At 38.6% G+C, this 26,266-nt stretch overlaps 1 protein-coding gene across 18 annotated transcripts in view; it reads right to left on the minus strand.

Annotated features, from left to right (window-relative positions):
- TPH2 (tryptophan hydroxylase 2) overlaps positions 1–26,266 on the minus strand; it is a 365,498-nt gene that overhangs the window by 53,979 nt on the left and 285,253 nt on the right. For 9 of the 18 annotated variants that reach the window (XM_064283865.1, XM_064283862.1, XM_064283861.1 and 6 more), the window contains one exon: positions 4,087–6,331. The exons of 6 other annotated variants lie outside the window; for them this stretch is intronic. The gene's annotated coding sequence lies outside the window, so the exon portion shown is untranslated. The remainder of the gene's footprint in view (positions 1–4,086; positions 6,332–26,266) is intronic. 3 more of the 18 variants (XM_064283823.1, XM_064283821.1, XM_064283820.1) reach the window with 2 other exon arrangements.

The raw sequence follows: 26,266 nt of genomic DNA on the forward strand, positions 1-26,266 counted from the left end.
AATTACCTGCCTGTTGAAGGCTTATCTCCACGCCTGGAGTGGCCTGCTAGTCTGCTGTGTCTTTATCTTCCTGAAAAGCCATTTTTATCATGTCACCTGTTTAAACCACTATAGTGGCTCCTTGATATTCGCAGGAGTTTGCAAGCACAAATATCACTCAGCACCCAAGGCCTTCTCAAATCTAGCCCAAGTGTACATCTGTTTTCATCTTTGTGGTCTTTTCTTTGTCCCTTCAACACACTGCCACAACTTGGCACACCAGTTTTCAAACAGTTCCACCAACCCAACAGGCACCATCCAGCTATGATTGGTCTGGGAATCCTCCTCCTAGTCACTGACACTCTACCCATCCCTCTTTCTTTTGACTTTCAAATGCATTTCAAATCACAGAGAGTTAGAGCACAGAGCAACTTAAAAGGCCATCCCTTCTGTCTGGTGTTTTGTTTTTTTTTTTTTTTAATTGTACTTTAGATGAAAGTTTACAGAGCAAATTAGTTTCTCATTAAATAATTAATACACATATTGTTTTGTGTGGTTGCCAACCCTGTGACATGTCAACACTCTCCTCGGCCTTGGGCTCCCCATTACTAGCTTTCTTATATCCTTCTGGCTTCTTGTCCTTGCCCTCGAGCTGGTGTGCCCATTTAGTCTCGTTCTGTTTTATGGGCCTCTAATCTGAATTGACTCGATGGCAGTGGTTTTGGGGTTTAATCTCTGGCTAAAGGGTGAACCTCAGGAGTGACTTCAATACTGAGTTAAAGGTTTGTGTTTTTAAACCGTGTTTTTTAAACATTGAAACATCTCCCATGACCATTTTTAAATGAAGTCATATGTGGAAACCTATTACTTTAAGAAGCACATAGGTCTGGAGCCACTCTTGGTTGAAGGAATGGGATGGTGCCCGAGGCAACCTCACACACTAATCTCCACAGAACATATTTGGAAAACATCTGATCTAGTCCAATCTCTTCATTTTACAAAGGAAGAAAGTAAGGCTCACAGACATTAAGAACTTTAACAAAGTCACAAATCAAGTTAATGTAGAAAGATAGAACTTACAAGCCAGGGGCCGTAGCTCAGAGTCTAATAATACCCTCACAATACTGAAGTTCAACACCAAAGGCTAGCCAACACACTGAACTATGAATTTAGAAGGAAGGCTCCATGTGATTAACAACCCTTTGCCTGTAAGGCTTCATTACCCAACAAATAAACATTGTGTGCTTGCTGTATGCTAAGAATTGTGCTAGGCACTGGAGATTTGTTGTTGTTGTTAGGTGCCATTGAGTCAGTTCCAACTCATAGTAACCCTATGTACCACAGAATGAAACAATGCCCACTCCTGTGCCATGCTCACAATCGGTGTTATGCTTGAGCCCATTGTTGCGGCCACTGTGTCGATTCATCTCACTGAGCGTCTTCCTCTCTTTGGCTGGCCTTGTACACTGGACATTTAGAGGAGGATAATACAGAATGACCCCTGGCCTCGTACAGCACATTCTTTGTTGAATATTGACAATTATGTAAAATTTTTTTTTCTGTAAAAGGAAGCAAAGGAATGTGGCCATAGCAGAAGGGAGGTCTGAGTTGAAATGTTCATAAAAATGATCCGATGGAGAGGGAAAATAAAGATGATGCTAGAGAAGGAACAGAGGATATCTGCAGTGAGGGCCTTTAGTAAGTGAGAGAAGATGGCCTCTAATGTCAAGTGTCTGGTTGGCCTTGGATGGGTGAATGAAGAGTTCATCCAAAATAAGAGGAGGAAAGGTAGACTAGAGAGACATAGGCACAGGTAGGTAGATAGATATGGGGGGGGGGGGGCGCGCTACAGATAAAATCAGAGTTAAATTAAAAAAGTTAATTCTAGACAGGGAGCCCAGTAAGAAGGCTGGTGTAATAATACAGACAAGAGATCTTGGTAACTTGAACTAAGTAAGTTAGTGACAATGACAATGATGTTTTATATTATGATTAAACAAGCATATAGTTTATCTCATCTCCATGTATCATTATAAGTACTCTCTCCACATGGGTATTTATTTACATATTTATTTTGCAAATAAAACTCAATCCACTAAACTCTATATCAGAATAATTAGAGAGATAAAGATAATGTTAAGCTCTTATCACAAATATGCCTAAGAAAATAACTCGCCCAGAAGACTTTACATTTTGTTGGGTGACTACCAAATTCTTCAATCTTATTTAAATATAATATTATGTTAATCAAAAAAGAAACATGCAAATAATACATGACGTTAGTTCTGATAACTATTGTCTCCTTCATACTTTTGCTAATCCCCATGATAATAGGTATGTGACAGATATCATTCCTGTGTTTTTCAAGAGATGTTACTGTGTGTTACTGAAATTAATTGGTGGTGGGGGTAGATCCTGTTCACGAGCATAGAAGGGATTCTGTGCAGACATTCACAGAGTTGAGACTGAGAAAATATAGCTAATTTTCATTTTCTACATATTCCTAATCATTTTGTAATCCCACCATAATATGTGTTTACTATTCCTTTTCTTTTTTAAAGCTTAAATTACAAAAGTACTGATAGCCATTTTGTTCTTTTATTTACCCACCTCATGTGAAACCATCCAGCATGCACAAAACACAAGATCCAACCTCACACTTCCCAGTGAGATTTGAAGCATGACTAGATGCTCTGGTAGAAAGTAGGTAATTCCCAGTGAGGGAAACTGTTATGCTGTAATAGCTGCCTCTTGTATTAATTCACAGGCTTTACTATTTTCTCCATTTTCTTTCATAAGATTAACATTTAAAAGCCCCTTTGTCACAGACTGAAATTGAATTGTGAAATGTGCTCCTGAATAAATAATTTCTTGCTGAATGTTAATTATATAGGCAATTATACTGAAGTGTAATTCTACATAAATACAGTGTTAAGAGTTCTACAGATATGAACAACTGCACAAAAGCCTCCTTGATGGAAAAAAAAAGGTTCTGAGGTTGAAATGAAAGTAACGTGCTGGATAAATACAGAACATTTAATGTATTGAAGATTAATGTGTATTTTTATGGAATTCATCACAAGGCTTCAGGCCAACTACACAGCTAAAGATTCAAAAAGAGAAAATATATATATTTTGTTTTCCTTATATATTCATAACAGTGACAAAAACAAGTATACTGACTCTTAAAGAACAAAACAAAATGTTATAAATATGACAACGTCCAATTATAAGTAATCAGAAAACAATTTATCCAATCTTGATATTTACCATTTTTCTTTCAGGTGAAGTACTTTATATGCAACTGTAAATTTCATATTTGTTGATGGTGAGGATGGACTTGTTTTCACACACCACCTTACTAACTGGTAATAGCCAATAGATTTTTAGTCAAGGATTTCTATTCCAGCAAGAGTCACAGTCAAATTGGATTTAGACTCCTTTCCTTACTGAAGGCAATAACTAATAAAATAGGTAAGATTTATGGGACTATACTACCAAGCACTTTACCTGCATTGTTCCTTTTAACCCTTGGAGCAACTCAATGACCATATGACACACAGATGAGAAAACCAAGGGTTATGAATTTAAAGAAGCTTACCTAAGTTCATACAATAACAACAGCAATAATAAAATGGTAGATCTAGAGTTCAAATCCAGATCTTTCTAACTCCAGAATCCACTCACTTTAGTAGATTCTGTCTTGTAAAGGAGAAAGAAAAGCCTTAGAGTTGGTCCAAAGTTGAAAATTTGTAATTCATCACTGCCTTAACTGCTCCGTGTATTTTCTTCTTTTATAAAAATTTATTATGAGTTGAGATTGGGTCTGAGTTAAATGCTGTATCCAAATAAGTCTGAATTAGAAAAGGAAAGAATCATATTTGCTGTTATGTTAAAAAGAAAGTAGTTAGTTGAGATTTTAAATTTTGACTTATAAATCCATCTTAGTCAAAGTGTGGTCACAGACCAAAGAAGCACAAGCATCGCCTGGGACCTTGTTAGATGTCCAGGGGCTCAGGCACCCCAGACCTGCTGAATAAGATCCCAGTTTGAAAAACACTGCTATAAATAATGGGTCATCCAGGTTCACATAGACCAAGCACTAACCTTCAAAATTACACAGAATCACAGTGACATGTACAAAGTGTCATTTGCAAGTAGGCATACAAACAAACTTCTGCCACCTGATGATGAGAAAAAAAGGAGGTCAGTGGATGCACCAGGTGAGTGCCAGGAAGGGAAGTCATTGCATTTTGGAATTCTCCCAAATTTTCCCATCTATAAACATAACCCAGATAAGCTACTGTTTAGAGACTTTCAGGGAGGCAGCTTTTATTACTGCTTATACTACTGCTCAAGTTCAGTGGGTGGATTCTGTTTTTGGAATGTATTTCAGTCACTGATTTAAAAAAATAATGAATAGATATGATGTTCACATTTTATTAAGACTCACTTGTTCTATTCTGTAACACACTTTTATGAGTCACAAAATGCCATACTATCTCCAACAGTTTTATGACATGTTTAAGAGAACATATTATTCTTCTAAATTCACAAAAAATTAAACAATTTGTCCATATGGTTATAAGATTAGTGGGATGGTTAAGGTTGTGTGTCAACTTGCCTGGGCCATGATTCTCAGCGGTTTCGCAGTTAGGTAACGAAGTAATCACCTCCATGATGAGATCTGATGTAATGTAATCACCTCCATGATGAGATCTGTTCTGAGTAGCTTATCAGTTCAAAGGAACTTTCCTTGGGGGCATGGCCTGCATTCAATATTTATGGATTTTTGTTAAAGCTTGCTGGCTTTTGATCTGCTCTGGATCCTGCATTTGGCTTGTCATCATCTGACCTTGAGTTCTTAGGACTGGAGCCAGGATCATGCTGTCTCACCTGCAGATCTTGGATTTGTCCGTCTCCTCAGCCTGTGAGCCAGTAGCCTGCCATCTGACCTGCTGATTTTGGGTTCATCAGCCCCAGTAGCTGTATAAATCAGGAAAAGCCTCAAGTCTGACACCTGACATGTACATATGGCTCACTGGTTTTGCTTCTCTAGAGAACTCAGCCTAAGACATTCAGTAAACATTATTATTATTGCTAGTTTACACAAGGCCAGGGTGTTTTGTAAAAGGAGTAGTTATATTAGGAATATGAGCCACACGCTTTACAATTTACTAGTGCCTCATATAATAGGAACTCATTTGTGCCATTTCTATCCAATGATGGTAGGCTGCTGGACAGATTTGATATTACCACCTGGTGGCACAGAAAACACCAAGGTCATTATTGAAGGTCCAGTTCACATAGCCAGACTTTCAACTTTTACCAGGGCCCAGTGGCAAGCCAAGAGCAGTAGAATATTTATTTACTTCCAAACACTACAAGATTGCTTTACATATGATGCTCCTGTAGGGGTTGGCTAGAGGCTGCATGGGGTATTCCAAACTGCCACAGATACTCCAAGCACCATTTGGATCTACTGCCTAGATCATAATGACTAGATGGCAAAGCTGTGCACTGAGGCTTGAACTAGCTGCAGTGGCTTTTCTTACTCTTGGCTCCACTCAAACATGGTAGCCTTATGGGTTCCCTGTGTAAATGAATCAGAGTAGACTCTGGAATGTTGCCTATGTTGCCTCCAAAATCCAAAGCGGCCCATTGTGTATGGTACTTCCTTCTTAGATGCACTTGGGAAGGATATCCCTTCACAGCCCAGATCTTTGAGAAACTTCACTGAAGAGATTAAATTTTCTTTGGATTTTTCTCAGACTCTCAAATTACCTATTTCCTACTGTTATGAATTGAACTATGTGTCCCCAGATTATGTGCTGGAATTCTATAGGGTCACTATAAGTCAGATTCATCTTGATGGCAATGGATTTGGTTATACCTGTGGGTGTAATCTAACAATGTAGATTATTAATAATGTGATATAATCAATCAATCACTAATACCAGTGTAGGGTGGATCCTGAACTTAATCACTGCTGAGTTATATAAAGAGAAGAATAGACACAGAGAGAGAGACACACACACATACTGGGGAAGACAGGTGCCATGTAAGTATCACTAAGGAACTAAGGAGCACCAGGGCTAATGACCAGGAAGGAATTGACACGGCAGAGATGCTGATTTGGACATTTTGCCTCCAAAACTGTGATAAAATAAATTTCCATTCTTTAAAGCTATCCACTAGCGGTATTTCTGTTACAGCAGCACCAGGAAACTAAGACATCTACAGAGACATCTAGGATACCTGTTATTGCTTGTTTACCAGGTCCCGCCATCATGAAGTCATCAATGAAGTAGGTCAGCACGTTTGCCTTTCAGGTGGTGAAATGATTAAGATCCTACACATGAAATTATGAACAGAGTAAGATGAAAAGTTGGAGAGTTGGTATTACTTTAAGGTATGACATTGAGGGGGTGCTGTCTCTGGATAGAAAAGTTTTAGTCCAGAATGTCTACCACCCTTCCCCCAAATATCTATTTATCTGCAAGATCTGAAATCCCACTACTAAAAATCCAAGTGCATTCATGCACATGAATGATGGAATACCCCAGGGATGAGTAGAATATTAAACTGTCACCAATTATTTATAACTAAGTAAAAGTTGTCAGATTTCTTTCCTCCATAATAGTCATTGGAGATCATTGCATAGAAGCAAAAAAAAAAAAAAAAATCTTTTATTTTCTGAGCACTTACAGATATTATGTTACTTCATTTGTTCGTTATTCCCTGCCTACCTAGTATATTTGAGAAAGCCATAGTGAAGATACATTATAATCCCCATTTTAGAGATGAGAAAAAATAAGTAGGAATATAATTGTTTGAATGGCAGGTCTGTCTGTCTCCAAAGGGCTTTCTCTTTTCCCTCATGGGATGACCATCTGGTTGGGAGATTTACAACTTTTAGCAAAGTCAAGGGCATGCAAGCCTCAGTGAGATTGATGGTATGGCTACAAGGGGCACAGGGAAGGAGGCTAGACTTCATAATTATCAAACTGTCAATCTGCACCAAATGCAAGCTACAGGCATAAAAAGCTGAACTTATTCTCAACATTTCAAAAGTAAAGTCTATCACACAAAAATCCAGATGTCTTGGCATTTCTTGAAAGATTGGATGATGTGGCAATGTTAATCTCACAACTTCACATGGCAACATCAGTAGGAGCTAAGGCATTAACTGTCCCTTTAGATGAGTTGACACTCTCCAATTCACCATAACACCCAACAGTCTCTGTTTACGCCTGGCCCATCTCTCTTTTTTAAGTAGCCTATAGCACTCATGGCTACCCCATGTGTTACAGAGTAGAACTGCTCCATAGGGTTTTCTTGGCTGCAATCTTTATGGAAGCATGCCACCAGGCCTTTCTTCCACGGTGCTACTGGAAGCATTCAAATGGCCAGTCTTTAGCTTCACAGTCCAGTGAAAACCATTTGTGTAACCCAGGGGCTCACAGGGTCACTGTGAGTCTGACATGATGGCAATGTTTTTTTGTTTGTTTGTTTTTGTTTTTCTTAAACAGTACTCTTGAAGGCACTTAAATTTACCATTCCTATCCCCCCAGCTCTACTTGGTGCAGGATGTGGGGAACAGAGAAAAGTGCAGCATAAATAATTTGGTGTAAGACGAACCCTGATAGCTGAAATACAGAAACGCTATCTCCTGATTTGATGCCAATTGTTTTAGAAATCCATTTTTGCACTTGTTTGAACTATTTAAACAAACTGAAAACTGGTCTAGTTTTATTCCAAAGGTCAATGTAATTGAATTAGTACACTTACAACTATAATGAATTCCATCTTCCTTGAGACATTCAGCAACCAACTACTTAACCTCTGTCGCCAAAATCATAATAGCTTTAAAGTACTCAATAAACGCATTTGTTTTAGGAATTCTTCTGAACCATGTACTCAACAATATATGTCACTGCTGTGTAAATTCTTCTTACCCTTGCTTTGTAGAAGGATAATATTAGGAGTCAACACTGTTAATTAAATTTATCAAACATCAGAACATCTGTTCTTTTGACCAGAGTTTATATTCTGTTGTCACGGCTCTATTCTCCTATGTTTTGTAATGGTTCTTTTCTATCACATCATTGGGTTTATGTGTATAATACAGGCCTAATCTGTTGATACACTTAAAATTGAGGACTACTGCAGATAGATGACCTTAGTGACATTTAGTCCAGTAATGCAGTCCACAGCATTCAAATCAGCATGTACCTTTTAATTACAATATGAATCCCAGTTCTGTCACTTCAAACCTGGGTCTCCTTCACCAAGTTACTTGAGCTTTCTGTGTTCTAATTATTCATAAAATGAGATAATAACATCTTTCTCACAACATGATCATAAGGATCAAATGAGGTGATAATAGTGAAAACCCTTTGCAAACTATTATGAATTACTCTTATGTAAGTTTAAGTTACCTCAGTATGAGCTTCTTGTTTTAAACATTTAAACTCTTTTCTGGCTAGTATACTGCTTAGCACAAAATGACAAAAATGTCTATAATAATAAAGTTGGAGCCCTGGTGGCACAGTGGTTAAAAACTTGGCTGCTAACCAAAAGGCCAGCAGTTCGAATCCACCAGCCACTTCTTGGTAACCCTATGGGGCATTTCTACTCCCTCCTAAAGAGTCTCTATGAGTCGGAATCAACTCGATGGCAATGGGCTACCTAGATTATGAGCTTCTTAAAAGCTGGTTCTATGCCTTATTCATCTCTGTATCATCACGCTCAATATAATTCCTTTCATTTCAGTGGTAGCATCAACTGGCAACACAACTGCTCTATCCTGCTTCTATCAGGCAGGAAACTTAGAATCTAACAGCGTCTAATTGGAACTAGTGCCACCCCTCCAGGGTGGTAGAGAGGAATCATTTAGAGCTGAAATAGTTGTGCTTATTGAATATTAAAAAAAAGAAAGTCAGCACTAGGAAAGAGTACAAATCATTGTAGTAAAATAATCTTTGTTTATATTGTTGTTGCTTTGCAATGGGTGAGATCAAGCCATGCTAATAAAAGAAATATACTTTACCCATTTGAGATAAGGTTGCATCATCTATGAAAAAAATAATTTTCACCTTGCTGCTTAGGTAAAATTACTGAGGAAATCAACCACAGCACCTACAGGGGGGACAGACTGAATCAGAAATGGAGGATCTGACTTTTCCCCCATAATTCATTGCCATCGAGTCAATTCTGACTCATAGCGACCCTATAGGACAGAGTAGAACTGCCCTATAGAGTTTCAAAGGAGTACTTGGTGGATTTGAACTGCCAGCCTTTTGGTTAGCAGCGTTAGCACTTAACCACTACACCACCAGGGTTTCCTTTTCTTCCATGCATGGAGCAAAAAAGTATCTCTTTCACATTCAGATAACAAATAGCCAAGGCCTGAAGCTCTGAGATAAAAGAAGGAACAGGGAGTGTGAAAACTTGCCCTGTGATGGAGAGGGTGGGAAAGAAGACATGAAACGTAGAAAATTTTACTGTAAATATTAAAGAAAGAGGTTAGTTGGGAGAGAGGGAGGCTTTTTGAAGACTTAACTAAAGGAAAATTTTCCTTTCCATGATATAAGGGGAAAAGGAAGCGAGATTAAAATCTTCGTCTCTTTTCCTCCCGTATGTTGTCAGTGTTGTTATGTGTCTTCAAGTCAGTTCAGACTCATAGCCCTCCTATGTACAACAGAACAAAAAACTGCCCAGTCAACCGTTGGTATGCTTGAGTCCATTGTTGCCCCCACTGCGTTAATTCATCTCATTGAGGGTTTTCCTTTTTTTCCCTGACCTTCTATTTTACCAAGCATGATATTCTTCTCCAGAGACTTTTCCCTCCTGATAACATGTCCAAAGTACATGAGACAAAGTCTTTCCGTCCTTGCTTTTAAGAAGCATTCTGGCTGTACTTCCTCCTAGGCAGGTTTGTTCGTTCTTCCAGCAGTTCGTGGTATATTCAACACTCTTTGCCAACATGATAATTCAAAGGCATTAATTCTCCTTTGTTCTTCCTTATTCATTGGCCAGCTTTCACATGCATATGAGGCAACTGAAAATACAGAATACAGTGTTGCTTGGTCCCTTGCCGTCCTCACAATCATTGCTATGTTTGAGCCCATTGTTGCAGCCACTGTGTCAATCCCTCTTGTTAAGGGTCTTCCTCTTTATTGCTGACCCTCTACTTTACCAAGCGTGATGTCCTTCTCCAGAGACTGGTCCCTCCTGATAACCTGTCCAAAGTATGTGAGAGGAAGTCTTTCCATCCTTGCTTCTAAGGAATATCCTGGCTATACTTCTCCCAAGGCAGACTTGTTCAATATTCTTCGCCAACACCATAATTCAAAGGCATCCTTTCTTTTTCGGTCTTCCTTATTCATGTCCTCCTACTGTATAGTTCTGGTATTTTGAGATACACAAGACCCTTCATTAAAGAATGCCAGAAATCTCCACTATAATCAGATATGTGCTTATGCTGGAAATAATGGAAGGCAGGAGGTACTAGAAAGAGAGTGGTCATTTCTCTGTAATCAGCTTGCTAAAGTTATACAGGAGAAGGTGCTAGAGGGACACCTCTGGCCCATGCATTACAAGGCAGAGTTATGGCTATCAAGCAAATGAGAGATACAGGGAATGGAGCAGGGAAGACCCCAGGCACTGAAGGCCCCTTTTCTCCTTAGGGCAGCAATGAATAACCTTTGATGGTCCACAAGACATTGCATGAATAAGTGGAAGAATGGAGATTCCATGATGAATGGGTAACCTACACAGTCTTTCATTTTTCCTGCTAGCCTACATTTGTGTCACACTGCTTCTGGCCTTTTTGTATGCCCTTAATGAATTTTGGACATTTGAATTTCACAGAATAGTACAATATGAAGAATGATTTTGAAGGCCGATATACACTTGCCATGATTTTTTCCAAGTAAGTAGATTTCTAAAAGCACCATCTACTGTAATGTCATTTTACAAAATAAAATATATTTTAACCCTACAAGAGTAAGAAGGGTGCTATCTCAGGATTTAAAAATTGAAGGAAATTTAACTTTAAAAAAAAATTCTCCGCATTGTCATTATTTCCCTCATTTTGCACAAACAAGTTTCAACCTTGTCATGAGCTGGGGTTTAGGAATCATCTTCCCTAGACTTGAGTCTAGAATAGAGCCAAGGCAGCCCTCTGCACAAAAAAAAAACCTTGAACTCTCAGATATACAGAGCCATTAACACTATTATGTTGCATAACGAGGTTGACTCATAAAAATTCTGATATTCAACTGTTTTGACGTACCAAAAAAAAAATGAAAATTTCATATGGTTCAACCTAATACCATGATATTTGTGCCTGCGCTTGACCATTTTATGTCAAATAAATGTTAGAATTATTACAAATATATCCACAGCAACTCTGTGGAATCATATCTCTTCTGAAGAAAGTGTTTAATAAATCTCCAAACATGACTAGTTTTTTGAGGGGGGTTTTCTACGTGTTGCTTACCATATCCTGCACAATTGCTGAAAGTCTATATAGGGGCAAACGGGGCTATTAAAACACTAAAACTTTTAAATACCAATTTTTTAATCACTTTGTCTTTGCTTACATCCATTATACCAAATCAGCCTATCACCAAATTAACTGAAGATTATTAGGCACATGCCACAGTATTTAGCACATAATATACCTACAGTAAAGGTAAGTTAGTGTCTTAGGGGTGGTTTGGTTCAAGAGAAGGGAAGGGTCTTAAGCCAAGTTTAGTAATCCCATCCAGTTTAGTAATAGAGGTTTGTTATAAGGATTCTGGGGACTTTCTCAGAATCCATAGCAAGAAGAATAGTCAGGCCTCATGGGAATAGAAGGACCAAGCAGGTTACTCTCTGTACTTTATCTCTTAGTTGTAGGCTCTCTCCCCTCTCCTGTCCTTATTTTCCCTCTCTCTGTAGACTCCTAATTCTTACTCTCCTGTAGATTGGCTTGCAACACTGGTTCCATGGCCATATAGGAGAAATAAGCCTTTACCCTTCCCTAGACTCCTGCCTTAGCCAATATAACTGGAAATTGTCCCTGTTTAGAGGGTGTTGAAAGGTGTACCCTTTCTTTACCCCACTTCTCTCATTCCTTTCCCCGGGAAATGACTTGGGCGTTCTCTCTTCTCAGGGATGTGTGGTCTTTGTGCAGAATGCTCATCTGAGTAGGCCCTGACCCTGTGGGGAGAGATTTGTAGATTTCTAGTTGCTTTTTCTGTTACTGGAAGAAAATTTCAACTACAAGGGGTAAGAAGTAGGAAGCCAGCTCATTTTAACCTTGTGCCGAGATGATAACTTTCCAACCCCACTTTGCTACTAATAAAGCTGATATTTTTATTCTATTTAAGCCCTGAGTTATTTCTTAGTGTAATTACTAAATCCATTTAATCCCTAATGAGAACTGCTCTGAGGTCCTGAACTATCTAACACTATCTCTATAGCTCTTGTTGTTAGTTGCTGTTGAGTTGGCTCTGACTCGTGGTAACCTTGTCTATAACAGAACTAAACGTTGCCCAGCTCTGCACCATCTTCTTGATCAATGGTATGTTTGAGTCCATTGTTGTAGCCACTGTGTATTTTGAGTGCCTTCCAACCAAAGGGGCTCATCTTCCAACACTATACCTTAGAATATTCTGTTATGATCCTTAGAGTTTTCATTGGCTAATTTTTGGGAATCGTGAGGAAAATTCCAAAGAATGGTAGTAAGTTGGGTAGACGAGCCAAGAGCCAAAGGTCTCTTTGAGTTCTAACATTCCAGGGTTCTAAAATAACATTCACTTTTAAAGCTTTAATACAAAATGGGTTCAACAAAATGAATTCAGTATCAGGATGACTCTCAATTCGGCAGATGTAAAATCATTCCATCCAAACTACAAATTTAAAGAATTCCAAGTATTCGTCACTTTTCACTTCAATGTGTTCCTGCAAATTGTCATAAAGTGGTTTTCCATTAATCAAATTATAAAAACAATATTATAAGTGGGGTCATGTGCCATCAAGTACATTACAGCCTCATACCATGTATAAAAGGTCACAATGGACTGGCTTCCTTGTCCCTATCCCTGAAGTTGAAGTTATCCACCCAGCAGCAGAAAGAGCAGCTAGAAATTTCCAGGCCTCTCCCACACAGGCAAAGCCTGCCCTAATGAACACTTCAAAAATAGAATAATTATAGAAACTAGTCTCCAATCATTTAAAATTATGAATGGGTATAATGTTCTCTCACATTGATTATACTAGGGCCAATATATTATTAACACATAAAGATATAATTCTAAATCATGCTCTGTGTAAATAATTATCTTATAGTCTCAAAATCTGACCTAAAACTAATACGCAAAATATAAATATTAAATGCTTAATTTAAATTAGTTTTGTGCGCAAACTGATAATTAAAAAAGATTTGAGTGGGATGATTTGGGTAGCCCAGGGCTCTGAAAGAGGCTGCAATGGAGGTTGAAACTGAGGTTTTCTTTTTCTTTTAGCAAATTTAACTAAAGCTATCAGAGAAATTCAAAATCACTTCTCTGGCATTGTAGATGAACTCAAAGCATTAAACCAGGTGCTCAGGAAAGCTTTGTTGTTGATGCTAATGACAGGGCTTCTCCCAGTAGAAAGCATTTTAAAAGTCAGGGCTGACCCAATATTTCTCTCCTTTACCTCTTTCTGTACAGAATTTCATTTACAGGGTTCTGCATACCACACGCTCCTTAATTGTGTGCTGAATCGAATCCAAAGCTTTAAATGTAGCTTTTCATAACAGAAACAATAGTACCACCAAGAATGATAAGTCATTCATTCTCACTCTTCTTCTGTTATTTGACATTTGGATCAGATCACTTCACACTATACAGGATGGCCATTAACAATTACCAGATCTCTACCCATTGCCCACTGCCATCAAGTCGATTCTGGCTCACAGCAATGCTGCAGGACAGAGTAGAACTGCTCCATAGGATTTCCAAGGAGTAGAACCAGGCCGCTAGCACTACAGTTTATTTAAGGTAGGTTATAATGAGGACAGACAGAGCCCTGGTGGCACAGTGCTTAAGAGCTCAGCTGCTAACCAACAGATCAGTAGTTCAAATCCACTAGCCACTCCTTGAAAACCCTGTGAGGCAGTTCTACTCTGTCCTATGGGGTCACTATCAGTTGGAATCAACTCAACAGCAAGGGTATAATGACGGCAGTAATGGCTCAGTAGTAGAATTTTCGCCATGGGAGACCTGGGTTTGAAGCCCAGTCAACTCATCTTAAGCACATCCACCTCCCATCTGTTGGTAGAGGCTTGCATGTTGCCGTGATGCTGAACAGATTTCAGCGGAGCTTCCAGACTAAGATGGACTAGGGAAAATGACTGGAAATCTACTTTCAAAAATCAGCCAATGAAAACCCTATAGATTACAATAGTCTGATCAGAAGATGATGATGTCGGATAGTGCAAGAGTGGGCAGTGTTTTATTCTGTTGTGCATGGGGTCTTCAGGAGCCGGGGACAATTTGATAATAACTAACAACAACTGCCATAGCAAAGACCAAAGAGACCTCAATAAATAAAGGAGTAACATAGAAGCGTATTTCTTGCTCACAAAGCACACAAAGGCATAACAGTCAGTAGGTCACCTCTCCTGTACGCAAAGCCATTCAAGTACCCAGGATCCTTTAATTTTTGGTTCTGCCAGTGCGTAAGACCATTATACTCATTCACATCCAGCCATCAGAGGGGAAAAACAATGGGGAAATCTTCATGGAAAGTTGCATGGACTAGGCTGAGAGTGGCACATATTACTTCCATCCCATTCATGGTTAGAGCTTAACCCCATGACTACACTTAACTGTACAGGAAGCTGGGAAATATAGTCTAGCTGTATGTTTAGGACAAAGAAATCAATTTTAATGAATAGCTAGTAGCCTCTACCACACCATGTCTTTTCAAAAGGAGTTTTAAAATAGGGATCTTGAATTCAAAGGTTTAGCCCAGTAAGTAACATAAATTAGTGATAGGGACCTGATGAGAACCATCCAAAACTGGAGAGCATTTCATCTCTATATGAGCCAGCACTATTCAAATCCTACAGTATGTCATAAAAAAATGGGGACAGAGTATTGCCACATCTGATTTTTCAAGAGAAGCCAGAAATCCAGATTTTTTTTTTTTAATGAGAACTCCTCCAATTTTAAAATGTTGGCAACTATTTACATATTTTTAAAAAATCCTGTGCAGGTCACACAAACATTTCTACATGCACCATTTGGCCCAAAAGTATGCAAATTACAAACTGCTTTAAAAACATAACTAGGCTCTAAAGACATAATAAAAAAAGACAAAACTTAGTACCCTGATACACGTTTACATAGGCTGAAGCTAAGAGAGAACAAACAAACTTCAAAATAGGGTCACGTTGTAAAGCAATAAAGGGCAGGCACTGCCTGAATTAAGAAAAAGAAAAATTGCCATCGAGTCTATTCCAACTGATAGTGACCCTATAGGACAGAGGAGAATTGCTCAATAGGGTTTTCAAGAAGCAGCCGATGGGTTCAAACTGCCAACCTTTGATTAGCAGCCAAGTTCTTAACCACTGCACCACCAGGGCTCCATTATAAATGCTACAAATAACTAAAAGAATCTTAAGTGGACTCAATCATATTACTTAGTTTACTAATTGCTTGGAAATTAGTTTGTGATTTGTTTATTCATTTGGAAAATGTTTACTGTACGTACAAGATACTGGGTTAGCTGCTGCAGAAAAAATAAGAATGATTCAGATTCAACTCTTCCCTTGAGGAGGTTATATTTTAATAAGGAAGTAGTATTAGTGCATAACTATCTGTAATAAGGGGTCAAAAGCAAAAGAGCTGTAAGTTAGTTATGGCTTCAGAGTCCAGACAAAAAAGACATTATATCTGGCTGGGGGTGATCAGAAATGACTTCATGGAGAAGGTGGCAGGTGAAGGTAAGATTTAGATATGTAGAAATGGGGAGGTAGAGATCCCATAAAAAGCGGTGAACATTAGCAAAGACATGGAACTGGGAAATTTCCAGGTGTGTGTGAGGATAAATTGGCTGGAACATGAGGTGTTGGAAGGCAAATATAGAAAATCTGTAATAGTCTAATTCTTTATACCTTCAGTATCATGGAAAATCCTTGAAGCTCATCAACAGAGATGCTTCCCTCCCAATGGGAAAAAATCTTCTATAACAAAACTGATGCCAATAGTTGTAATAGGAAGTAGGTAAAATGTTATTCATCTAAATTTTAGTGACTTCAAAGTAGTGCTATTTACAGTTGCTGCTTGTTCGAGTCTTATTAAATCCAGTATTCTTCTGCTTCACTCTTGAAATACCCTACAACTTCAAATGTTGTCATGAGCTTCTTATACTAGAAATCTGCAATAAGTCAGGACCTGAGCTTTTTGGTCACAAGCTGCTTTTAATTACATTAGTCACCTCCTGTTCAGAGTTCCAATAGGTGACATTTGCATGGTTCCATCTGTCCAATTTATTTCTTCTTCAAAGCCACATTGTTTCAGTGACATTTGGGAACCTTCCACATTGTTGCTTCTATATATTTTCAGTTGGTAGAAATTATCTTTGTAGTCAATTTCTCATGATTAGTAGTCTCAAAGATATTTTTTCTTGTTTATTTTAAAGAAAAAAATTTGATATTTCTTGCTCTGGATGTATAATTTGTTTGTTTTCACAGTTCAGATAAACCTGTTTTCAAGACAATTTAGCAGTACTGGCCAAATTCATTACAGTATTTTCTATTGGGGTTAGAAATACCAGGATGTATGACAAGTAGCAGGGAAGAGTAACATTTTAACTGGTGTCAAATGGTGACAGATTCTCCAGGTTTTTAAGGTTTCCAGTTAGCCAGTCTGAAACTACTCTACGCACCATGATAACTACCTCTATTTTTTATATTCCTTAATTTCCATCTCTCATCAAATCTTGTGTCAAATCCATAGGCTATGCTAATTTTCTTCCCCTCTGTTATTGAGACATTTCTACTTAGTAGGACAGTTACAAACTTAAACTCCTTTATATTATGAGTTTCGGGAAATAAAATGCCTGGTCTATTGAGCAAGATCTCTTTTAAATCTGTTTTTATGGCTCTGAACCAGAATATTTACCTTTTTTTTTTTACATTTAAAATTTTGGGCTTGATATGAATACTGTTACCACTATTGTTATTATAAATATTATTTATGATTGTAGTATTGTTATGGATTGAACTGTATCCCCCCAAAATATGTGACAACTTGACTAGGCCATGATTCTCCGTATTATGTAATTATCCTCCATTTTGTGATCTGATGTAATTATCCTATGTGTTGTAAATCCTAACCTCTGTGATGTTAATAAGGCAGGATTAGAGGCAGTTATGTTAATGAGGCAGGTTACAATCTACAGGATTAGGTTGAATCTTGAGTCAATCTCTTTTGAAACATAAAAGAGATTAAACAAGCAAGCAGAAATCAGAGGGGCCTCCTATCACCAAGAAAGAAATGCTGGGAGTAGTGTGCATCCTTTGGACTCAGGGTCTCTGTGCTGAGAAACTCCTATACCAGGGGAGGACTGATGACAAGGACTTTCCCCCAGAGTTGACAGACAGAGAAAGCCTTCCCCTTGAGCTGGCGTTCTGAATTTGCACTTCTAGCCTCCTAAATTATGAGAGTAAATTCCTGTTTGTTAAAGCCATCCACTTGTGGTATTTCTGTTACAGCAGCACTAGATAACTGAGACAAGTGTTTCGCCTAAAAATTCAATATCTGGACCTGAATTTCCTGATACACAGTACCATATTCTACTTACAGGACCATGCTTCTAAACTAAGTCAAAATAAATATTCTTTCTATGTATTCTTCAACTTAGAAGCATAGACTATTTAATCAAAAAAGTTTCTAGATCAAGTCAGTGAGACAAATTTATCAAGGCAAAGGCACAAACATTTCAATTAATGATGCTTGACATCTTACAAATTGCTCATTTTCTGAAATGTATGTTAAAAATGATCTTCAAAAAACTATTCGACACTTTTCGTTTATATATTTGGTAATTATAGCCCCCAGACTTATCTCTCAAAAACATTTTTTTTTTTTTTTTTTATTGACAGAAGAAGGCTACAGGGCTTTTTTTCCCTACAATGATGGAAGTATGTATCTTGGAGCTGACTTTAACAAAATACAAAATGGGGTAAAGTTAGGAAACAGTTCCAAGTACTTGTTTTTGCCTATTTTTCTCTTTTGAGAGGTCTAAAAGTAATGATTGTTGGTTAATACATATATAGGCTCTGTCCTGGATTGAATCATGTCCCCCCAAAAATGTGTATATCAACTTGGTTAGGCCATGTGTTGTTGACCTCCATATTGTGATCGTAATTTTATGTTGAGAGGATTAGGATTGGATTGTAATACTACTCTTACTCAGGTCACCTCCCTGATCCAAGGTAAAGGGAGTCTCCCTGGGGTGTGGTCTGTACCCCCTTTACCTCTCACAAGATAAAAGGAAACAGAAGCAAGCAGACAGCTGGGGACTTCATACCACCAAGAAAGAAGCACCAGGAGCAGAGAACATCCTTCAGACCCAGGGTTCCTGTACAGAGAAGCTCCTAGTCCAGGAGAGGATTGGCAAGAAAGACCTTCCTCCAGAGCTGACAGAGAGAGAAAGTCTTTCCCTGGAGCTGACATCCTAAATTTGGACTTTTAGCCTACTTTACTGTGAGAAAATGAACTTCACTTTGTTAAAGCCATCCACTTGCGGTATTTCTGTTATGGCAGCACTAGATAACTAAAACAGGCTCTGACGATAATTTATCATTTTATGTATTTGGGGGACAATTCAAAAGCTATCTCAAACTTCAGACAGCCATGCAGCTTAAAATGTTTATTTTTTAAAGAAAAAAAAAAATTTCATTGTTTAAGCCCACATCTCACTGTGGCACTCCATAAGCCCAGTTTTGTGGAAAACATTTTGGCATTTAGCCATTATTCCGCACATGTAGAATTTATAATGTACCTCTAGCTATGAAAATACTTACAAAAACTTTATAATTTTGTTTTTAATAGTCATAGTTTACCAGTCTGTGGTTCGAGATCTTTTCATGGTAGCTATTTATTTCATCTTTTAAATGCCTGCATTTACTATACATTCCAAGAAAAATGTCACTGAATGATCTGAATTGACTAGGCTTCTGGGTATCAGGTTTCTACACGCAACGTATATTTATGGAACCGTATCTATGAAATCAAGTCTCCAAAGTACCTCATTCTCATATTTTTTGAGCTAACATGCAATATTGCAGAATTGTTGCAAGTGGAAATCTCCCACGTTTGGTACTTTTGAAAGAACTATAAATATAAGCAATCCAATTTAGCAATGATAAATGCTGCCTTCCAAATTCCAATCATATCTGTCCTTAGTTATAGCAATTTATAATAAAAAAAAAAAAAAAAAAAACCTTTGGTGATGCTCAGGCACATATCATTTTTAAGACCTAGAAATAAAGACCTGGACTAAGGCCAGTCACTTGAATTGTGGGGGTATCCATTCCAAGAATATCTTTTATAGTTATCACCGCTCACTTGTCGCCATGATCTATTGGACTGCCCCAGCTTCCTTACCATTGGGGGAAAAAAAACTTTTTAGTTTCCCTTTTTTATCTTGTTCTTGCATGCTTTCTGCCTCTCTGTAAGGTATTATTCAACTTATTCTCCTAAATAAATCCACAGCAACCTTGGTTACTAAAACGACCATTTTGGCTTCTCTACTATTACCTCCTTTGAATGAAAAGTAACTCTTGTAAAAGTAAAGGTTTTAAAGTTCCTTCTTACTCTATGAAATTGATGGAACAGGACAGGAGATTTTCAAACAAGCTAATGACCACTTTTCACTTAACGACTCAATCTCAATTGCTGTATTTTTTCCATTCTCAGATGACATTGGCTACACATGCATCATAAATTTAATAACTGTCTTCTAGGGAAAAACATAGCGCTGTATTTTTATTCATGCATTCAGCTTTAACGAACTGACAATATAATACAGTTATTCATAGAAATATATATCACTCTCTTTTTTAGTATCTTGGTGTGGTAGAAACAGAGCTAAACCAACTGCCAGAAGGACTTGCTGTCCCAGGTGTAGGGAGATGACTCAATAGACAACCTGCAGCAGCCAACTCCTTCAGGGTCTGCTTTAGCTACAGAGAGTCACATATCCTGAGGACAAGCCCTTCTCAGTACAACTACATCTAGAGTAATCAAGGTGAAGGTTTAAAGGCTCAGCTATTTTGGCCACACACAGGATGTTCTGACAGACAATATTCTTTTCGAAGGTGGGTTTCAGGGAGACTATTTCAAGGGATTCCTATTTCTAGGTTTTGGCTGATTTCCTATTAAATTCATATTGCATCTTTTTCCTTATGTTATGTATGTATCATTGGAAGTTAGGTCATTTCTCTTTAATGTCAGCTACCTGGTGAGCACCTGAATGACAATCCTTCACACTCATTGTCAGGTCACATCCACCTCCCCAAGCTTTATTTCAGTTTCAGGTCTACCTGGCCACAAAGTTGGACCATTCTTAGCTCACCTTATTCTGACCAATTGTGGCACCAGAATGATTACAAATGGCATTTGGGCCCCCTGAATACATATTTCTAATTATTAATAGCTGGAGGTATTATTTAATTGAGTATTATAGAGACAATAAAAGAAGTAGTTAAAATAAATTATTTTAGAATAAAGTATTTATAGCTCACTAGTCAGGAGCTTAAACATAAATTAAAAATTATAAATGCAATACAGTAATAAAAGATAATATTCTGATACAACCTCAGTGTGTTTCTGAAGTTGACTAATAATCTCATCTCACTAGGGTAGCAGAGCCTTCTGGGAAATTTGTTGTTACACATGAAAGAGATTTGCAGGCAAACATATTTGAAAAATGTTGGGTAAAGCCAACATTAAACAGGTTCCAGTAATAAGCTTGTTTGCACTGCACATCTTTAAAGAAGCAGCAATGCTCTGCAGCATCTATTAAGTGTATTTAACCATGGAAGACTTTTCTCATGAAGCATCTTCTGGGACTGGTATTATTAGGATATTGATGACAATTATAGCCATGAATAGTCAGAGTATTGTCTTAAGTTTGGTTTTTCTCCATATCATTCTCTCTTTGCATTTCCTGGACTTTTAACCTCCTTTGACCCACTTCCACCTCCCACTCTATTTTAAGTCTTCTCTCATAAATACCATTTGATATCAAATTAATCATACCCTTGTGTCTAAACTGTAATACATTAATTGCATAGTATATGCTATTGGGGAGCCCTGGTGGTGAAGTGGTTAAAAGCTTGGCTGCTAACCAAAAGGTTGGCAGTTCAAACCCACCAAGTGCTCCTGGGAAACCCTATGGGGTAGTTCTACTCTGTTTTGTAGGGTCGCCATGAGTCAGAACCAACTCGATGGCAACGGGTTTGGTTTTTTGGTTTATAGAGTTGGTATAGTGCTGTGCTCTAGAGTCAGGTAGACTTGAGGCTAAGCCTGGCTCCACTATTCCCCAGCTGTGTGCCCATCAGTAGGTTACATCACTTCAGTCCCACCATACTTGAGAAAGATAATACATACTTTATAGAGATGTTGGAAGAGTCAATAAGATGATACTTGTAAAAGAATTTGCCATGGTGTCTGGCATGTAGTAAGTGTTCAATAAATGCTCTTTATAATATGTTCTAAGCTCTTATGTCTACAATCACACAAAAGTCAACACATTACCTGTCTTTCAGTTTAACTTAATATTTCTGTACAGCTTGCTACTCAATAGATGAATGAAATATCAAGATGCTGGAGATGTAGCTATCTATAAAAATGTAGCAATCTATTAAGTTAAACTGAAAGACAGGTAATGTGTTGACTTTTGTGTGATTGTAGACATAAGAAAAATGACTCACTGCCCTGACAGGGAACTCGACAGAGAACCACAAAGGGAGCAGGAAAACAGTGGAATGCAGACCCCAAATTCTTGTTAAAAAACCAGACTTAATGGTCCAACTGAGACTAGAAGGACCCCAGAGGTCATGGTCCCTAGACCTGTTAGCCAAAGACAGGAATCATTCCCACAACCAACTCTTCAGAAGGGGATTGGACTGAACTGTGGGATAGAAAATGATACCGGTAAAGAGTGATCTCCTTGGATCAAGTAGAAACATGAGACGATGTGGGCACCTCCTGTCTGGAGAAGAGATGAGAGGGCAGAAGGGGGCAGAAGCTGGCCGAATGGACACGAAAATAGAGAGTAGAGGGAAGGAGTGTGCTGTCTCATTAGAGGGAGAGCAACTAGGAGTAGGTAATAGCAAGGTGTATATAAGATTTTGTATGAGAGGCTGACTTGGTTTGTAAACTCTCACTTAAAGCACAATAAAGAAAAAAAAATTTTTTAAGTCTCCTTTTCTTTCTGTACTTATCTTGGAGATTACTGTGTGCTCTGGTCCAACCCCATAACAGAGATGGTTCTTTCCATTCTCTTACCCTACTAAATGTCCAGAGACCTCTTGTGGCTTAAAAATGTCATTGGGTATTGCAGTGAAAATCATCACAGGTCAACTGAATGGTAGCCAGGCAAAAACTCAAGACTTATACAGGACATCACTCCCACTCACTTGATGACTCTGAATATGAGCAATACAAACCCAAAACCACAGCTGTTGAGTCGGTTCTTACTCATAGCGACCCTACAGGACAGAGTAGAACTGCCCGATAGAGCTTCCATGGCTGTAAAACTTTATGGAAGCAGACTGCCACATCTTTCTCCCACAGAGCAGGTGGTGGGTTTAACCTTTTGTTAGCAATCGAGCACTTTAACCACTGCACCACCAGGGCTCCTTTGGAACAACACAAGTTCTCATGTATTCAAAGACTAGGTGATCAAGTTGCAGACATGGGCTGATGGTATGACTCACAATGATAGGAAAATAAGCAAGAGATATCTTGTGGACACAAGCCATACGGTTCTTACTTACTAGAGACACCCTCTTATGATAAGCTAGCCCTTGGCAGTGGACTTGTATTGACTCTCTGGTACAGCTCTGCTCCAGACCATGAGAGTGGTGTCCTTCTCATTGGTCCTTCTCTCAGACTTGGCACCTGCTATTGGATAGCAAAACAAGTATGGAAGTTCTTACAGAAATGAGGCCTAGCCATCAGGACTGTCAGACCCAGCTTCTACTCCTTTTCTTCCTTTGTCCCACCAATCTCTCCTAACCTGAGAATCTGTTAGGGACCTGCTAGCCCAAAAGAAGACTTTATGCAAATTAGGAAAAGGCACTTTCCTCATGACGCTTTCCAATCATCTACCAGGAAATTCTCCAGGTAACACTTTAAGCCTAAACTGACTGTGTTGGAAAAAAAACATCCCTTACATTAGCACACAGCAGAACTAGCACATTGTATGCAAAGGACTTTGGTCTTGCCCCTCTTTTTTAAACTCTTGGATCAACAAAACTAATCTCACTCTTTTTTTCCTGGACAGTTGGGTAAAGTCTCCTTTTCCAAAGGTGCCTTATAAATCTCTAATCCATTCTTTGAAAGGAATCAGCCTTTGGTGGTTAAAGGTGAAAAAGGCGAATGGGGTCAAAGCAAATACAAGTTAATATCCATTAAATAATTCTGATAATGTGCACTCTGAAAAGTGCCTGGAAACCCCTGCTAAAACGTGCTGCCACTGTAATAATGAAAAGGTTCTATTGACCTTCCTAGCTTTGGGGGAAAATAATAATTTCTTAGTTGAGTGTTTTCTCCCATTAGGTAGGAGCTCTCAGGATAGATTTAGGTTCCCGGGCATCTATAGAACATCCAGTCTCACATTATCAAACATTCCTTTCCTGCCTTCTCTGTGTTTTGCTATTTAGCTATTTGCTCAGAGATAGAAAGAAAGAAATTATAGATACAGACATACATATATGATGCTTTACATTTTACAACTTCCACATATAAAATGTCTACTACATGCAACAAAGCTTTGATTGAAGTTGTCAAGGATCTCCTTTTACCTGGATCCACAATCAACAGCCATGGAAGCAGCAGTCAAGAAATCAAAATACGCGTTGCATTGGGTAAATCTGCTACAAAAGACCTCTTTCAAGTGTTGAAGAGTGAAGATGTCACCTTGAAGGCTAAGGTGCGTCTGACCCAAGCCATGGTATTTTCAATCACCTCATATGCATGTGAAAGCTGGACAATGAATAAGGAAGACTGAAGAAGAATTGACACCTCTGAATTGCGGTGTTGGCGAAGAATATTGAATATGCCATGGACTGCCAAAAGAATGAACAAATCTGTCCTAGAAGAAGTACAACAAGAATGCTCCTTAGAAGCAATGATGGCGAGACTGCATCTTAAATACTTTGGACATTTTGTCAGGAGGGATCAGTCCCTGGAGAAGGACATCAGGCTTGGCAAAGTACAGAGTCAGTGGAAAAGAGGAAGACCCTCAACGAGGTGGATTGACACAGTGGCTGCAACAATGAGCTCAAGCATAACAACGATTGTGAGGATGGTGCAGGACCAGGCAGTGTTTCCTTCTGTTGTACATAGGGTCGCGATGAGTCGGAACCGACTCAACGGCACCTAACAACAACACTACATGCAAGCTCAATATTGTCTAGGTAGTGATTCTCAAAGTGGTCTCCAAACCAGCAGCATCACCACCACCTGGAAACTTGTTACAAGCGCAAATTCTTGGGCCCCACGCCAGGCGTACTGAATCAGAAGCTGTGGCTGTGGGGGTGGGGCACAGTTCAAAGCAATCTGTGCCTGAACAGCCCTTCCAGGTAATTCTCATGCTTGCTAAAGTTTGAGAACCATTACTCTAGATTCTAGACGAATAAGAGTCGTGTTGTTGGGAGCTGTTGAGTCAATTCTGACTCATAGAGACCCCATGTGACGATAGAACTGCCCCAGAGGGTTTTCTTCACAGAAACAGATCACTAGGTCTCTCTCCTGTAGAGCCACTGGGTGGGTTTGAACTGCTAACCTTTGGGTTAGCAGCTGAGTACTTAACCATTGTACTACCATTGTACTCTCTAATGAGAGTCATACCAGAGGGAAAAAAGAATTATTCACTTTACCAGCAAAAGAAATTTGAAAATAGTCTGATGTTTCCACATCAGTTAAGCATGGGGATAGATTCAGCATTCTGTGGGTTCTGTCTTTAACCTTCCCCAGGTGTGTGCCCTTGTTGGCCCTTGAGGTCCTAAGACTTGCTTTCCAATTTTCCCACATGGTAAATAACCTTGTCCTGAACACCAGCTCACAGGACTACACATCCAATTCCTACTGGCTCCTGTTGCTGGACTGAGATGCTGATTCTCATCTTCCTGACATTTACTTTGGTATTCATGACTTTAAGAGCTCCAGCACCTGACAAGTCTTGATATTGTTCTCAAGCCTGTGATATAATGCCTTAAGGCCTGAAGCACCCTGTGCCAGCTTGAATTAAACTTGAGTCTGCCATCTCACTCAGATTGACTGTTCTAGTACGCTCATCCCTTCTCCCATTCCATATCTGTCCCTATTTAGTGCCATCCCTTCCATTCTTCGCAGCAGAAGTTGCCAGGTTGCCACACAGACCAAACCTGGTACATCATCATGACTCATCTGCCTTTTCTTATGCTCTAAAATTCAGTACAAAAAAAGAAATTATTCTGCTAGGACAGTGGTTCTCAATGATCATAGTGAATCTGAAACATCTGGTTGAGGCTTTAAAAGACTCATGCTACCAAGAGAATGACTCCATTTGTCTGAGGTATGGCCCTTGCATCAATAATTTTTAGAAGCTTTCTAGATTATTCTGCATGCACCTAAGGTTGAGAACCACCGTGTGTCCCTGGTTTGTAGAATTGCACCCTAGACCTATTGGGAAAAAAAGAAAGGAAAAAAAAAAAACCTATCCCATGACATCACATAAGATGTCTTCAGGTTAGACAAATCTGTTCTCTTGTTTCAAAGAATCCCCCAAATAGATAAGGAAGACATAGCTAGAGTTTGCTAGCTTGAGCAACAGAATGTAAACTGAGCTTACAATTAAAATAAATTTAGAATAAATCAGTCCATGACTTTTAATATAAAAACTCTTATTAAAAATCTTTTTTTTTTTTTTTTTGATAGTAACTTTCTAAGAAAGAAGCAAAATTAGTAAAGAAACCCTTATCAACCCTTTAAACAAGACAGGGTCCTAACCAATACATTTGAGAAAT

This window comes from Loxodonta africana, chromosome 4, assembly GCF_030014295.1.
Source record: "Loxodonta africana isolate mLoxAfr1 chromosome 4, mLoxAfr1.hap2, whole genome shotgun sequence".
NCBI classification, from domain to species: Eukaryota; Metazoa; Chordata; class Mammalia; order Proboscidea; family Elephantidae; genus Loxodonta; species Loxodonta africana.